This window comes from Macrobrachium nipponense, chromosome 20, assembly GCF_015104395.2.
Source record: "Macrobrachium nipponense isolate FS-2020 chromosome 20, ASM1510439v2, whole genome shotgun sequence".
Classification (NCBI taxonomy): Eukaryota; Metazoa; Arthropoda; class Malacostraca; order Decapoda; family Palaemonidae; genus Macrobrachium; species Macrobrachium nipponense.
Window position 1 is genome coordinate 60,961,962 of NC_061089.1, and position 16,300 is coordinate 60,978,261.

Consider the following 16,300-nt stretch of genomic DNA (forward strand, 5'->3'; position numbering starts at 1 on the left):
GCAGGCGTCAAGAGCCTGGCAGGCGTATTGAGGATGGCAGGCGCCAAGAGCCTAGCAGGCGCAGAGAGCCAGATAGGCGCTCTCCCTTATCCAGACGCTCTTCTGTGGAGTTAGAATCTGTTTCCGACAGACGGGCCTCCACTTGTAGGCGCTCTCCTAGTAGGCGCTCCCCAAGTAGGCGCTCTCCTAGCAGGCGCTCACCAAGTAGGCTCTCTCCTGGGAGGCGCTCTCAAAGTAGGCGCTCTCCTAGTAGGCTCTCTCCTGGGAGGCGCTCCCAAAGTAGGCGCTCTCCTAGTAGGCGCTCTCCAACTAGGCGCTCTCCTAGTAGGCTCTCTCCTGGGAGGCGCTCTCAAAGTAGGCGCTCTCCTGGTAGGCGCTCCCCGTGTAAGCGCTCTCCCGGTGGTTTTTCTTCCAGTAGGCGCTCGCCTAGTAGGCGCTCTCCCGAACAGGCGCTTCTCCCAAGGATTAGCTCTCCTCCGGGCAGTAGAGCTTCTAGAACGTCATTCTTCGGAAGAATTTGTTGCTGATTCGGAGGAAGATTTGCCCAAGGATGCTTCGGTTTCTTCGTATAAGAGACTTACAGACCTCCTCTTGCAAGATTTTGGGGAGTCTCTTTCGGCCGTTGCTCCTCCGTCTCCTCCGTCCTTATTTTCAACGACCAATACGGCTAAGAAGTCTTCGGTCGTTAAGATGAAGCCTACAGTGTCTATGAAGAAGGCTATGAAGAACTTTGACGACTGGTTGCTTTCAAAAGAAGAGAAGGGCAAGACAGTTTTTTCTTTTCCCCCGTCCAAGCTGACGGGTAAGATGGGGTTCTGGTACGAGTCAGGAGAGCCCTTGGGTCTAACTCTTCCCTCTTCTGCAGACTCGGACTTCTCTTCGTTGGTCGATTCCGCACGTCGCTCGGCGCTGAATTCTGCGAAGACGACGTGGGGTATGAGCGAGTTGGATCACCTTCTGAAGGGAATGTTCCGAGTCTTAGAAGTTTTTAACTTTCTTGACTGGACCCTGGGAGTGTTGGCTAAGAGGACTCAAGAGCAAGACACTCTTTCGCCTGAAGACCTCCACGCAGTTCTGTCTTGCATGGACAAGGCAGTGAGAGACGGTTTTCCGGGGAAATTGCTCACTTTTTTGGTGCAGGAGTGGTAAAGAAGAGGGCCGTTTTCTGCTCTTTTCTTACCAAGGCGGTTTTCTCACGCACAGAGAGCTTCCTTGCTGTATTCGCAACTTTCCCCGCAACTCTTCCCCAAGAAGACTATTAACGATATCTCCAGCTCGTTATCAGCAAAAGCGACGCAGGATATGCTAGCTCGCTCGGCTAGAATTCCGAAACCTTCGTTTCAGCAGAAGACGAAGAAAGAGGCTCAAAGTAGGCAAGAACCCTTTCGAGGGAGGACCTTCGTCTCGCTCTTCTTCCTCCAGAGGTTCGAGACCACCTAGAAGAGGAAGGACCTTCTCCCGGTCTATTAGGGCCAAGAAATAGTTCGGGTGTCCTCCAGACAACTGTGGGTGCCAGACTTCTGAACTTTGCAGATGTCTGGGCACGAAAGGGGGCGGACAACTGGTCCCTCGCGATCATCAAGAAGGGATACCTCATTCCCTTTATTTCGAGACCACCCTTGACCACCACTCCAAGGGCACTGGTGGCCAAATACAAAGACCCACTGATGAATCAAGCCCTCGCTCTAGCGGTAGAGCTGATGTTAGAGAAAGAGGCAATAGAGATGGTTCAGGACCCTCTTTCAGCGGGGTTCTACAACCGTTTGTTCCTAGTTTCCCAAGAACTCAGGAGGATGGGAGACCGGTTCTGGACGTAAGCGCCCTGAATGTCTTTGTGAAGAAGAGGAAGTTCGCTATGGAGACGACGTCATCAGTCTTAGCAGCTCTTCGTCCCGGGGACTGGATGGTGTCACTGGACCTTCAGGACGCTTACTTCCATGTGCCGATCCATCCTTCTTCTCGCAAATATCTCAGATTCATGTGGGGAGGGAACGTTTTTCAGTTCAGGGCCCTATGCTTCGGCCTTTCCACGGCCCCCCAAGTATTCACAGGACTGATGAAGAACGTTGCCCAGTGGCTTCATCTCGAGGGAGTGAGGATTTCCCTCTACTTGGACGATTGGCTTATCAGGGCCAAATCCAAGGAGAAATGTCTGGAGGACTTACGAGTGACGTTGGATCTAGCAGCTTCTCTGGGTTTGCTAGTGAATTTCGAGAAGTCACAGCTAATCCCCAGTCAAGAGCGTATCTATCTGGGGATTCTGATGGCTTCTCAGGTTTTTCGGGCGTATCCGTCCCCAGAGAGGATAACCCGAGGTTTGGAGAAGGTAGCAATCTTTCTAGAGAAAGATGTATGCACAGCGAGGGAGTGGATGAGTCTGTTGGGGACACTCTCCTCTCTGGAGCAATTCGTTTCTCTAGGAAGGTTGCACCTCAGACCCCTACAGTTCTTCCTGACGAGGAACTGGATCGGAAATATCAAGGTCTGGACTTTGCGTTCAAGATTTCGCAAGAGATAAAGGAGGATCTACGTTGGTGGCTAGACCCTCTATTGTTCAAGGAAGGCCCTTTCCTTGCAGGTTCGGAACCCCAACCTAGTATTGTATGCAGACGCTTCGGACAAAGGTTGGGGAGCTACTCTCGGGTCGAGAGAAGTGTCAGGCACCTGGATGGGGGATCAGGTGTCCTGGCACATCAACAAGAAGGAGCTAACAGCGATTTGGTTAGCTCTCAAGACCTTCGAACCACCCCTCGTAAAAGGGAAATATGTTCAGATCAACTCCGACAACACTACAGCCCTGGCTTACATTCGAAAACAGGGGGGGACTCACTCTTTCTCCCTGTACGAGACAGCGAGATCGCTCCTCTTGTGGCAGAGGAAAGGAACATAAGGCTTCTCACCAGGTTTGTACAGGGAGAAAGAAATGTCAGAGCGGATCTGCTAAGCAGAAGGAATCAAGTCCTTCCCTCAGAGTGGGACTCTGCATGCGGGAAGTATGCCAGGAGCTGTGGAGGACGTGGGGCAGGCCCCATCTCGATCTATTTGCGACCTCCAGGAATGCGCGGATAGATCTATACTGCTCCCCTATTGCAGACCCAAGAGCAGTGGCAATAGATGATTCCTGATGGATTGGAGGAATCTGGATCTTTACGCGTTCCCGCCTTTCAAGATTATAGGGGAAACGTTAAGGAAATTCGCAGCGTCAGAGGGAACAAGGATGACGTTGATAGCTCCGTTCTGGCCCGCCCACGACTGGTTCACAGAGGTACTGGAATGGCTGGTGGATGTCCCAAGATCCCTACCTCTAAGAGTCGATCTGCTCAAACAGCCCCACTTCGACAGGTTTTCACAAAAACCTCCTCCCCGCTCTCAGTCTGACTGGATTCAGACTATCAAGAGTCTCGTCAGAGCTAAGGGCTTTTCGGCAAAGTCTGCAAGGGCTATTGCCAATGCACGTAGACCTTCCCACATCTAGAGTCTACCAGTCGAGTGGGATGTTTTTGCCGACGCTTAGTGAAGTTGAGGTAGGCAGGACTCATAAAGTTTCCTCCTCCAGTACCTCTGTGACGCAGATTGCAGATTTCCTTATCTTCCTGAGGGAAAAATGCGGGTTGGTTGTCTCCACCATCAAGGGGATTACAGGAGCATGCTTTCCTCTGTTTTTCGTCATAGAGGATTAAACATATCTGAGGACAAGGACCTCCATGATTTAATCAGATCGTTTGAAACGGTTAAAAGAACCTCCTCCTTAGTGCCTAGCTGGAATCTTGATGTCGTGCTGCTCTTCCTGAGGTCCTCAAGGTTCGAACCTCCCCATGCTGCTTCGTTCAGAGACCTTTCGATGAAGACTATTTTTCTCTGTGCGTTAGCGTCAGCTAAGAGGTCAGGCGAGCTTCAGGCTCTAGAAGGTGAGGTAGGTTTCCAAGGAGGCTCCGCGGTTTTTGCTCTTTTCTTCCGGCTTTCCTAGCCAAGAATGAAACCCTTCCTTCGCCGTGGCCCAGGAGCTTCGAAATCAAAAGCTTATCCTCCTTAGTCGGGACAGAAGAGGAGAGATCTCTTTGCCCGGTGAGAAGCCTGAAATATTATCTTCAGAGGAAGAAAAGACTTGCCGCTAATGGAGAGCAATCTCTGGTGCTCTGTAATGGGACCCCAGTAGGCCCTTATCTAAAAAATGCACTCTCATTCTTTATCAGGAATATTAGAGAAGCACACACTTCTTGCAATCAGCAACAGTTTAACCTTCTGAAAGTCAAGGCGCACGAAGTACGGGCCATCGCGACGTCTTTGGCTTTCAAGAAGAATTTGTCATTACAAAACCTTATGAAGGCCACTTTTTGGAGGTGTGAATCAGTCTTCTCTAATCACTACCTAAGGGATGTATCGATTACGTATGATAAGTGTTTTGGCTAGGCCCTTATTACGTATCGGCGGATTCAGTGCTGGGGCAGGGAGCGAAACACATCCTTTTTTAATCCTTTTTCCCTGTTAGTTTTAAGTTTGAGTTTTTGGTTTGTTACGAAGGAGGTTGCAGGAGGCAGCTCCTTCTTTCGTATACTAATGTTAGTATTTGGTTAGGTGATCGGTTGTGCTTGAGGCTCCTTGCAATTGGTAGTGATAGGCTCTGGCATGTAATCGGTTGATCCCATTGACCAGATCCTGCTTGGATTCTGCCAAGTAAGTGGACTCAGTTCCCATTGGTAGACCCAAAGAGTTCTTCAGCCATAGGTCACGCCCTCGCTGAGACTCTTTAGGCAACGCAGACTAATAGACAGTAACTATCAAGTCTTCTGCCTAAATCAGGTAAGAACCAGAGGTTTTATATTATGTATTCCTTTAACATGTGTTGTCCCCACTTTCTAAGTAAGTATGTGGTCTCTTTCCCCTCCACCAAGGGTGTCAATCATCTAAGTATATATCTGGCAGGGAAGTTCATGTACGGAAAAATGATATTGTTAGTATACAATAAAGTTTTGTACATACTTACCTGGCAGATATATACGATTGATGTGGCCGCCCAGCCTCCCCTCAGGAGACAGGTGGAAGAAAATAACCTGACAGGAAAGGGGACTGGTTCTTACACCCGCCTCCCAGCGGCGGGTAAGGTAGATCACCTGACCTACCTGTAGCGTGTGCCGCGAGTTTTGAATTTTCTGTCGTGACGTCAGAGACCTAAGCTAAGTATATATCTGCCAGGTAAGTATGTACAAAACTTTATTGTATACTAACAATATCATTTTTATCTTGGTGTCCTAATGGTCTGTGAAGCAAGTATGTATTATTAAGAGGATAGTGGGTAAAATAAGCAAACAGCCTAGATGAAGTGGAAAGATATTTCTTGACTTAAGGTATAGTTCCTTGTTGGACGAGTGGTTTTTGCACTCGGCTATCAATCTGGTGGTCAGAAGTTTGATTTTGGCTCGGCCAACGTAGAATCAGAGGAATTTATTTCTAGTGATACAATTCATTTCTCGATATAATGTGGTTCGGATTCCACAATAAACTTTAGGTCCCATTGCTAGGTGAACAGATGATTCTTAGCCACGTAAAAATATCTAATCCTTTGGGCCACCCCCAGGAAAGCTGTTAATTAGCTCACTGGTGTGATAAAACTGAGATATACTTAACTTTTCTTAACCTCTTGTAAATAGAATCCCACTAGTAAAAAGCCAAAATTTATCATACATCTATGGAGCTGGGACATAGAGAGTGAACAGTTTGAAAAGGTTCTGTTGGAGTGAAAGATCAAAATGATTTAGGTTAAGAACATTTAGTCAGAGTAGGAATGGGTATAGCATGGTGAAGACTAGTAGAAAGGTTCAGAAAATCACATAGATCTAAATTTAGACCAAATGGGAACTTCAGCCTTTTAAAGTGTCTGACCCCTGAAAGTGAAAATGTAGTCTGACATGTAAGTTGAGACCAAATGAGAACTTCAGCACTTCAAAGTGCCCAACCCCTTAAAGGGAAAATATAGTTGGAAATGTAAATTGAGACCAATGGGAACGTCAGCACTTTGAAGTACCCAACCCCTTGAAGAGAAAATGTAGTCTGACATATGGTAAAAATGTTAATAAGATGGTGGTTGGTGCTTTTATGTCATATTTTGGATTCTACTGTGTCTTTAGCAAGATGTCTCAGCAGAACAAAGAAGCTGCTTTAGCTGTAATTTTCTTTTTGACATTGATACTCATCAAGTGTGTTGAAGTTGTAGAGATAAGACTATATAACAGAACTGTATATTAACTGTATTGTATATTCAGTTCTTGATTTGTGGTCAGGTAATTGAAATGTGAGTGGAGGTAGAGCTATAATAAGTGGTCAGATTGAAAGGTTATATTTGGGTATGAGAAGTAAGATTCCTTTATTCATAAGACAACTTGCATTATAAGTCCCTTGTTCCCCATCTCATTTTCTTCCTCTCCTCCTCCTACTCAGTCCTCTTATATCATATTGTTGGACCAGTCTCCTCTTAAGATACAAACATGATAAACAGGTCTTCTCTATAAGACCTAGTAAGAAGCTAAGTAATTGTTATTTTGCTTCTGCCATATATAATGCTGCTCTTCAGCTTGACCTTTTAAACTTTTCTTTTCTTTCCCTGTCCTGCTACTCCCCAGCTCATTGTGAAGACCACTTTCATAATGACACAGTATATTACAGAGACAAGTACTTCATTTCCACTGTATGCATTTTTCCACTTGTTCTTCCTGCCACTGACAGCCTTCCCATGAAGTGAGTTAGTGCCATCAGTGCACATCGCATGGTGCACTGTAGGCATTACTTAAGGGTCTTTGCAGCATTCCTTTGGCTCCTAGTTGCAACCCCTTTCATTCCTATTACTGTACCTCCATTCATATTTTCTTTCATCAATCTAACTTCCCACCCTCTCAAACAATTGTTTCATAGATCAACTGTGAGGTTTTCCTCCTGTTACACCTTTCAAACCTTCACTGTCAATTTTCTTTTCAGTGCTGAATGACTTCCTAGGTCCCAGCGCTTTGCCTTGGGCCTAAATTCCATATTCTGACAGCCTTTTACCATCCTTTCCTAGGGTGAAATGTTTAGTGGAGAGCATCAGGTGAGATGAGTGCTCTTCACTTGTTAATAGGATGTCTGTTTCTCAGCCTTCTTCTCGTTGCTATGTCTAGGCACTTGTGACCTTTGGTGTACTACATCTTCCACCAAGAAATATGTATTGTCTGCCCCTTTTAACATTTAACAGTAAGAAAGTTGGGGAAAAGAGCCTTTCTATTTAATTTACATGTGACAATTGTATTTTGGAGATGGATGGTTACATGACCATCTAATAAAGTAATGTACTCTTTTCATTATGGTCTCATAAGTCACCCTAGTGGATGTTAAATAAGTTATTTGAATGGAATTTTTTTAAAACAAGCAATTATGTATTTATATTTTCTAGAACATAAATAATTCTCTTAATGGAAGTTGCTCCTTATCCCCAACCCTAATGAACAGCAAAGGTATGTCCAATCCCACGTAAAGGATGGCATATATGTGTGTACCAAGAACCTATGTGATATCTGCTTAAATCTAAAGTATTTTACCTTTCAATTATCAGTGTAAAAGTTTGTGCAAGCAGTGGTATTGACTGAATTATATTTTCTAAAAAAAAGTTTAACAAGTTACACAGAAAAATAAAATTTTCAGTATCCTATGAGCCTTTTTGTGACTAGATCTCCTTGGCTAGTGCACCATATCCATCTTGTGTGAGGACCTAAATGAAAGCATGATGAGAACTCTCCTCTGTTGGGACACAGGAGAAAATTCCTTGGTAAAACCCTTCATTAAGGACATGAGGAAAGGAATCGGAGTAAAATACGTGCTATACACCTTAAAAAAATATCATATAATTTTTATCTTTTATTGTGAGAAACAGAGAAACATGATAGAATGCTAGTGCCCAGATGAAGGGGATAAATATCTTAGTTCATGAGCTTTAGCCAGGTTGAAAAATGTTAGTATTTTCATATTTTCTTGTTATACATAATTTCAAGTTTACACAAGAATTTTATGACCTTAAATTTTGATAATTTTAATAATGTATTTGTGTATGTTTTAAGGTAAGAAAATGATAGTGGAAAATATTATTTCTATTTTCTATAAATTTTTGAAATGTTTCTTATGAATTATTGTTACGATGCCAGTACACGGGAATCAGCCACTTATCTCTCTCCCAGTCCTTTACTTATCCTAATTGATCTCATGGCTTGGTTACTTTTGTCTTCAGTAAGTATAAATGTATCTTATTCACTTCTAAGTTGTCTTGCCAATACATATTTGTTATGAATTATACTTTATGTAAGCTTTTGTATAGTCAGGGAGTAAATTATTGCTTATTTATGTGAGCTTAGGAAAAATTATTCAATGCTAAATTCAGGATAAATTACATGTTACAAGTTCCAGGAACCAGGATCTTTGTTGTACTGTACTGTTTAAAAAGTTGGATGTTAATTTTGAATTGTATCAACATGGAATCTGAACTTGAGACATACCAGCCTTTTTAGTTGGCAAACTTTTTATATTTTCTTGTCACAACTCGTGAATACTGCATCATGAATATGTGGTCTTCTTATCCTTTTTTTTGTTTTGCTCTAGAATGACCTCTAAATTACCCTTCCCTCAGTGTATTTTTTATTTCAAGTGAATTAAAAAGATATGGAGATTGTTTAGGTACAATACTAATGATGTTTCCTGCCTGTGTATTGTATACAAGCCCATATTTTACACAAGTTTGACCCCTTACCCAGTAAGTCATATTTAATTGACATTGTCAAACTGGCATTTTTCTTTTCTTTCTTTCTTTCTTTCTTCTGACACTGCCTCACCAGTTGTATCAAAAGTTGGAATTATATACTATACGTACTACTTATAAACTTGACACTTTAGAGGGAGATGATCATTTAAATATACCCTTGGACATTTTGTTTTTTAGAGTTTTGAAGTCTTAAATTTTGTACTGGCTTTGAACTGCAGTAATGTTCAGGCATAAGAAATATACAGGATATGGTAATGATATAATCAAGGAAGGCTTTATTTAGGAATCTCAAACAAATATTTTGAGTGTTTATTCTGGATATTTGAGCATACATATTGTTTCATTTCCTTTAACTCCCCGCTGATTAATACTCTTGTAAATATATCATAATGAGCTTGAAATCCTTGTTCATTTCCCAGTATATGAGCCTTAATGCTTTAAATGGCATTCAAGTGCTCAGCTTGCAAAACTTTTTATTTTTTAAAATATTTTAGTTCCGTATTCTAACTGCTTTATTGAACGTGCATTTTCTTATTTCATTTATGAAGTGTAACTTTAATGTACAAAATTTCTACTCCTGAGTTTTCTCATGAAGTGATTAATTGTGGCTGCATGGGTGCTTTGTTAAAGGTGGGTCTTCTATGAACCATGCTTGTAATTGGTAAATAAACTGTAAAAGCAGTCTTTGATTTGGAAGCTCACAGATTCACATCCAAACTTGATAGTAGTCAGTTGGTTATGATATTAAAAATATCTTCATTGAAGATTGTTCTCATTTTTCTTTTAGCTTTTAAACAAAGTTTGCCCTTTTGTGTTACAGGTGAGTTGTAACAGGAATAGTCATTCCTTCGGGGATCTGCCAACTATGTTCTGGTGTACAACATCTGTCCTGGGGAAGGGAGCCACTGGAGCAGTTTTCCAGGGTGTCAACCGAGTAAGATCTAGAATCTTTTTTTTTTTCATATAATTTCATTTAATTTTAGTAGTTTAGAGTAATGGTAGCATAGTTATAGATACCTAAAAGATTATATTATAATATTTTCAGCAACTTACTACCATTACACTATTCAGAGTATTATTATTATTAACCCTTTATGACTCCAGTTACATCACTTGATACTGACCTTTATCAGCCATCAGAAATCCTATGACAAAATGACATCATTGGCCAAAATTTTTGGCAAACTTCGTGTTATGTTGTCCCTTTGTTGGTTTCTTTTTTAACATGTTATGGTAAATTACAGGTAATCAGCTTCAAAAGGGCAACAAAACCAGCTTTATGTGATAAAAAAAATACTGTAACAGCCAGCAGTATAAGAAAAGCATTTCTGTATTCATAATTGTTCACTGTAATTTTCCATAGACAATATTGGGACCCCTCCCTCTCATCTCAAAAGGGCAACAAAACCAGCTTTATGTGATAAAAAAAATACTGTAACAGCAAGTAGTATAAGAAAAGCATTTCTGTACTCATAACTGTTCACTGTCATTTGCCACAGACAATATTGGGAACCCTCCCTCTCATCTCAAAAGGGCAACAAAACCAGCTTTATGTCATGAAAAATACTGTAACAGCAAGCAGTATTTTAAAAGCATTTCTGTATTCATAATTGTTCACTTTCATTTGCCACACAATATTAGGACCCCTCCCTCTCATCTCAAAAAGTTCAATGTTAGTCACCCAATGTACAGCATTTCAGAAAGTAGATGGTCTTTGTTATAGAAAGTGCAATACAAATTACTTTCACTGCATCATTTAAGATATTTTTACCTGTAATGGCCAATATAGTATAGCAAACGTTGTTTTATTTTTGTTACTACATATTACCCTGTTGCTAGTTCCACACTGGACGATTGGGTAGCAGGCTCAGAGGAATTTATTTCTGGAGATCAGAAGTTCATTTCTCTATATAATGTGGTTTGGACCCGACAATAAGCTGTAGGTCCCATTGCTAAGTAACCAATTGGTTCCTAGCCACATTAAAAAAAAAAAAAAAAAAAAAAAAAAAAAAACTAATCCTTCGGGCCAGCCCTAAGAAAACTGCTAATCAGCTCAGTTGTCTGGTTAAACTAAGATATACTTTACTTTTTTGTATATGTGATTTACCCAGTAGTCCTCGACGGCAGCCTAAATCCAAATTTCGCAGGTAGCGCTTTGATGGCTCAGTGTAGGTATACAGTGCCGTCCCCCTACGGCAATTCTAGTAGTAATGACTTAGCTAATCACATCATTCTGTTTTCTGCCATGCTCGACAAAACATCAAGTGCTTAGAGCAGCTTGTTCTTGTTTTCCAGTTATATCTCCAGATTTCGATAGTGTTGCAACCACTGGAACGCATTCACAGCCTTGGAGGAGGATGAGTCATGTCTTTTGTTATTTTGTTCAGATTAACATTTATTTTAGCCGGATGCTTGCAGTCTCTGGGAATAATAATGGTCTTATAATAGTTCTTGAATGGATCACTATTCAAGTAGATCAAATACTTTTGCATACACAGTGGACCCCCCGTATTCATGTTCTCTGGATTCGCAGACTAATGCATCCACGGATTTCTCTCTGGAACATTTCACCTCAAATTTAGAACAAAAGGGGGTAAACTAAACCGGCTTTAAAAGGATGGAGGCAAAGCTCGCCCTCTCTTGAAGGCGGTAAGAAAATAACTAACGGGGTCACGAGTTAAAGAGGGGTATGTGGGTGGCTCCACATGTCTCGTGACCAAGCGCAGATGCCAATAGTCCCTTGTGTGCACTATTATTTTAAACTTTACCGGTTTCCAGCCGGCACTGAGTATTTATCCTAGTGTTAAGACCTCGGGTTTGTAAGTTATGAAAAATACAATTGGGTTAAAAAATGTTCATATTCATGGTATTTTTTTGTGAGAAATATCCACAAATTCCTTTTTTTTATCAATTTCATCATAAAATGAACTTTGTTCATACGCGAACAAACCCTCCGTCTTAACAGTAGGATAATTTCTAGTGCCTAGCTGGATCCGGTAAAAAAGTAGATGAAAGCAAGGAATCTTGTGGTATCTGGCAACGCATGCGTAGATCGGATGAAGAGTGTCAAACGCCGAACATCTACACCAGTCTTTCTTTACTGCCTTGGGACAAGAGTTGGGTTTTTTCCTCTCTTGGCCTTTTTCCCGTTTTTTGCCCGTTTCGTTCCTTTAATGTGTGTGTGTTTTACTAATATTATGGCTGCTTCTGCTCCTTCTCGACGTCAGTGTTGGTGCCCCGGAATTCCTGGTTTCCCGTGTTCTCGTTTCTTGGCTTCGTCAGCGACGGACCCTCACAAACAGAGAGTTATGCCCTGAACCAACCTTCGGAGTGACAAATGGTTCGTCAAGCAGTACGTTCCTGTTTGTTTACACGGCTAAAGACTTCTAACCTTTATTACAACAGGAATCAGGGCACCATCCATACCCTAGGAAGTTACTGTAAAAACTTGTTTCTTCCTCTCCCTAAACGTGTGGTCTTCCATTTTGTATGGGCTTCATGTTTGAGACACACACTGTTGTGGAGTGTCTGTTGGCCTTGTTGGGAGCAAAGCTAAGGATATAAGAACAGCCTCTTCCTCCTTGGTTTCAGTAATTTCTTGCTCTTTAAGCCCTTTCTGCTATCGATCTACTGGAAGCATAAATGATCTTTGCTTATCATATTTTTCTTTTTTATGTAAGTTAAAAAAAAAAAGATTGAAAGTTTTCAATACCTTGAGACCATTGTTAGTGACTGCATGACATAAATTGCAGAAGGAGCATAGGATTTTCTCTCATATTATCTCTTCACCTTTTCAGTAAGGTGCTGCTGAGTTTGGAGAGCCAGGGGTTACAGTGCACCTAGAGCACCCACCACTCTCAGTGGATGGGTCATGATGTTTTTTCAGTGTAGGTGTCAGTGTTTTCTGGTTGTTTTATTTTGGTGCTGCACCCAGGGCAAGGGTGGGCACTTATCATACTTTGCTAGCCATAGGACCATTCCCCTCGCTGCAAAGTTCCCCTCAAGTAGGAGGCGATCCTTGGCTTAACTGCCACACTACTACGAGTTAAGGTGAGCACCAACCGGAGGTAGTGTTCATCTGCATAGCTCTCTTAATTGATAGGAACGACAAGCATTGTTTTTCCAATTCTAGCAACTTTTCTGTTTCAAATTCATTACATGATTAAATGCTTTGGAGTAGAATATGTCCATGATCCCACCTCCATTCAGTGTGACATTATGCATAAAACAGAATGACGTGATTGGCGAAGTTGTTCCTAGTACAGGCAGTCCCCGGGTTACGACGGGGGTTCCGTTCTTGAGACGCGTCGTAAGCCGAAAATCGTTGTAAGCCGGAACATCGTCAAAAATCCTAAGAAAACCTTACTTTTAATGCTTTGGGTGCATTGAAAACTATGTAAACTGCATTCTTATGGCATTTTTCATCAAAATAACCTTCAAATATTGATTATTTTGCTTTTTTGGTGTCATATTTTATCTCCCAGATGAGCGTTGTAGGCGTCGTAACCCTGGAACATGTGTCGTAACCCTGGAAATAACGTCTATTGACAAGCGTTGTAACCTCGGAACATCGTAAGCCGACACTGTCGTAACCCGGGGACTGCCTGTATTGCCGTAGGGGGACGGCACTGTATACCTACACTGAGCCATCGAAGCGCTACCCACAAAATTTGAATTTAGGCTGCTGTCAAGTAGGAAACTCTTAAGTGATGTAATTACTGGGTAAGTAAATACAAAATCTAATTTTATTATAAAAATATTTTTTAGATTTTCTTGCTTTGCCTCATTGTCATTATGTTAACAGCACACCGGTGAACCAGTTGCAGTTAAAACCTTCAACCAGTTGTCACACATGCGTCCACATGAAGTGCAGATGCGGGAATTTGAAGTTCTTAAAAAAGTGAATCATGAAAACATTGTTAAACTCCTTGCTATTGAAGAGGAGGTAAGTTAATTTGATTTAGTTCTGAGAAGGTTCTTTTGTGAATTTATGTCTGCTTTTTATAAAGTATATACTATACTACAAAGGAAATGTTGCTACATTACATTTTCAAGCTTTTTCCCCATTTTAATGTGTATGGATGAGTTTTTAGTACACTGTGCTTTCATTTTTTAATCTAAGGTAATCTACATTTTCAAGCATTTTCCTCATTGTAATGTGTATAGATTTATTTTTTTTAATGCAATGTACTTTCAGCATTTATTAATGTAAGGTACTCTTTTACTGAATTTTCCTCTGCTTATGTGAGACTTACCAGTGGAGTGTTAACCTTACTACGAGAAGAAGATTTGGAGTACTGAGCTAGGGTAAATGAAAGTGAAAGCTGCCTGAATTTCCTCTTCAGGGTTTCAGCTTCAGAAAAGCAGTTTTGCATTACAGTTTTAAATATACTAAGGAATATTTAATTCATTTATATTAAAAGGACACTAAATAGACAAATGAATGGATTAGTGTGTCTTTATATAGTCTATGGCTTGTGAGCATATGTGAATTATTCTAACCTACATATACAGTGCTGTGTTTATGCAGTATGTGATATAAGAATTTATGATGTTAAAATTACAGCATTTGGTCAGTATATTTCAGGTAATTGAAATTCTCAGATTTAAAGAACAGAATTTATAGCAAAATTTATTCTTAACTAAGAAGGTCCAAGAAAGCTAGTACAGTCTTATACTTCCATAGGTAATGCTTACATTTGGGGAAACAGACTTACAGGTGATGTCTGACAAAAATTCCTTTCTAATTGTTAAAGATACTATTACGTATTGTCATTTTGTACATGCATTTGATGTGTTTATGGTGAGCACCTTTGGTGTATTTTTGTTGGGAAAAATTTTGACACATTACAAACTTGAACGATGTGATTGTCGGATAGCATGACACAGTATAATTTAATAAAGTATATGTAAGGCTAGTTTAATGTATTTTCCCGTGTCCACATTCTTACTCTCTTTCTCAAAATAAAATCTCTATTGTTGTGGGATGTAAGTGTTATTGTAAAATGTGGTTTGCTGTATATCTTTTTATGCATGTTCATTGCGTGTGTATGTTAATGGCAGTTTGCGCATAAGAAAATGTAAACAAGTTTCATTAGACTGGGAGTTTTCAGTAGGGAGGGATGGTAAACATGTCCATTTAGGCAAGGATACTTAAATTATACTCTAGTTGTCTGTGGCCAGGTGTAAAATTATTGAATAATTAGGAACCTCTCATGCTGTAGGTAGAGATTCTGTGTAGATCAGATGAAAATTGTTTTGGAGATGCTCATTACTTTTGTGAGTATGTATTTGTATAGGAGTGTAGCCAACTGACACAATAATCAGTAATGAATGTTAGTTGTGCACCATACTGTTTACTGTGAAATTTCTTGAAGAATTACTGAACTATAAACAGGACTCGTATTGTAAAATTTGTAGGTGTAAATAAGTTCTGTTTTCATGTAAAGTGTTGCTAGACCCATGAAAAGGGTACCTTTAAAATTTAATAGTATTTAGACTAATTTTTAGAAAATGTTTGCAGTGAATCTGTTTAATTGTTAAGTAATTATGTTTTGTTAGTAACATGTGAGAGAATCCCATATTTGAGATTGCAAATGTATGTTCATACAAATTACAAGCCCTCTTGGTTAAACCTTTAACTAGATGTCTGATAAGGACAGATAAATAGTGCCAAATACTATGCTTAAATATTTTGATATAGTATTTAGAAGATACAGTAATCTCTTATAACATAACAGTTTCATTATAAGTAATCTCTTATAACATAACAGTTTCATTATAAGCACTCACTCATGTATTGTACTTATTTTCTTCATCAAGCTATTTTTCCTATGCTTCTTCATTTTCACTGCCTGAGGTTGCTGGGTTTCCAACTTGCTTTTGCTATTGTAATCATGAAATATTGTAATGAGAATTTTTATTTGCTATTTTTATGGTTGCACGTACTGTAATTGTACTAAGACTTCCCCAGCCGAATTGTGGTTTAAAGTATTATGATTTTATATAATAAAAACTACATGCTTGTTTTGCTGGTTGGGCCATTATCCATCCAGATGACTTATATCTCCTACTAATTGATTCACCTTGCAAAAATGTGATTGATTTACAGGATGGTAAAGGAGTTTCTCTAGTCAAGGAAAAGTTTCTTTGGAAAATTTATGTTGCAAACTTGTCTTTCAAAATTGATGACATCTAATTAACAACTGGTTTACACGTGAACTGTAAAATATAAGAAAATAAAGGAGTAAGTATTTATGAATTTTTTTCTAATTTTAGTTTTTCATTTAAAATTTCTTTGTATTAACAGCAAGAAGGCCGAGGGAAAGTGATTGTTATGGAACTATGTAACAGGTGAGAATCTCTCTTCAACATTTTAAGATGACCTGAAAATAGTCATGGCCTTGAAGAAGGAGAGTTCATTCTAGTCCTTTCACACTTTAGGTACAGCATAATAAGATATTTTGTTGCCTTATTATATACTATTAGGATAAACCAAAATTGTTATTACTTATTGTTTCAGTG

General features: G+C 40.1%; 1 protein-coding gene across 6 annotated transcripts in view; it reads left to right on the forward strand.

The window, feature by feature from the left end:
- LOC135226510 (inhibitor of nuclear factor kappa-B kinase subunit epsilon-like) overlaps nucleotides 1–16,300 on the forward strand; it is a 282,872-nt gene that overhangs the window by 41,630 nt on the left and 224,942 nt on the right. The gene's annotated exons all lie outside the window — the stretch shown is intronic.